General features: G+C 28.5%; 1 non-coding gene across 1 annotated transcript; it reads left to right on the top strand.

Moving 5' to 3' along the window:
- Positions 1-132: 132 nt before the first annotated feature.
- LOC145603165 (5S ribosomal RNA) lies at positions 133-251 on the top strand. The gene has a single exon (XR_014104699.1). It is a non-coding gene; the product is annotated as a 5S ribosomal RNA (ribosomal RNA).
- Positions 252-737: the final 486 nt, after the last annotated feature.

Raw genomic sequence — 737 nt, 5'->3', positions numbered from 1 at the left:
ACATTATTGATGGTACATTTTCGTACGTATAAAGAAGAAAAGATAATCAAAGAATTATATATATATATATATATATATATATATATATATATATATATATATATATATATATATATATATATATATTACAATGGATGCGATCATACCAACACTAATGCATCGGATCTCATCAGAACTCTGCAGTTAAGCATGTTTGGACGAGAGTAGTACTAAAATGGGTGACCTCCTAGGAAGTTTTTGTGTTGCACCCCTTTCAAAGAGAAGAGAGGTTGAAGTGATACGTGGTGTAGTGATATCACTCGCCTCCTCGTATCCCTGAGGTCTAGGGATCAAACATCATGGGACTCATTTGGGGATTGTTCTTAACTACCCCTCAAGTGAGCCACTCCTTCTTACAAAAAAAAAAAAAAAACCAAAATTTACAATTAAATTGTATGGCAAATATTATTTAAATTTCATTTGTTAATGACGATTGTCTTCCATGGACTGCCATAGCACCATTCTCATTGTATAAATTGAGTTTTTTTTTTTTTCAATTACAAGTAAAGTATATAAGAAAAATACTACAACTTTTTCCTGAAAAAACTTTCTATGTATAGTGTATTTTAAATATTGTGACATTTATAATTTAGAAAAGTGTTACAAGTATTAAAAAACGGAATAAGTATATATTGTAATGCGTACACAATTATACGGAGTATTTATATATATGTATATACTCCTATATTTTTTCTTAA

The sequence above is a fragment of the Chenopodium album genome, chromosome 21, assembly GCF_948465745.1.
Source record: "Chenopodium album chromosome 21, dcCheAlbu1.1, whole genome shotgun sequence".
Lineage (NCBI taxonomy): Eukaryota > Viridiplantae > Streptophyta > Magnoliopsida > Caryophyllales > Amaranthaceae > Chenopodium > Chenopodium album.
The sequence above is the reverse complement of the archived record's forward strand: the minus strand, read 5'-3'. Positions and strand labels throughout refer to the sequence as shown.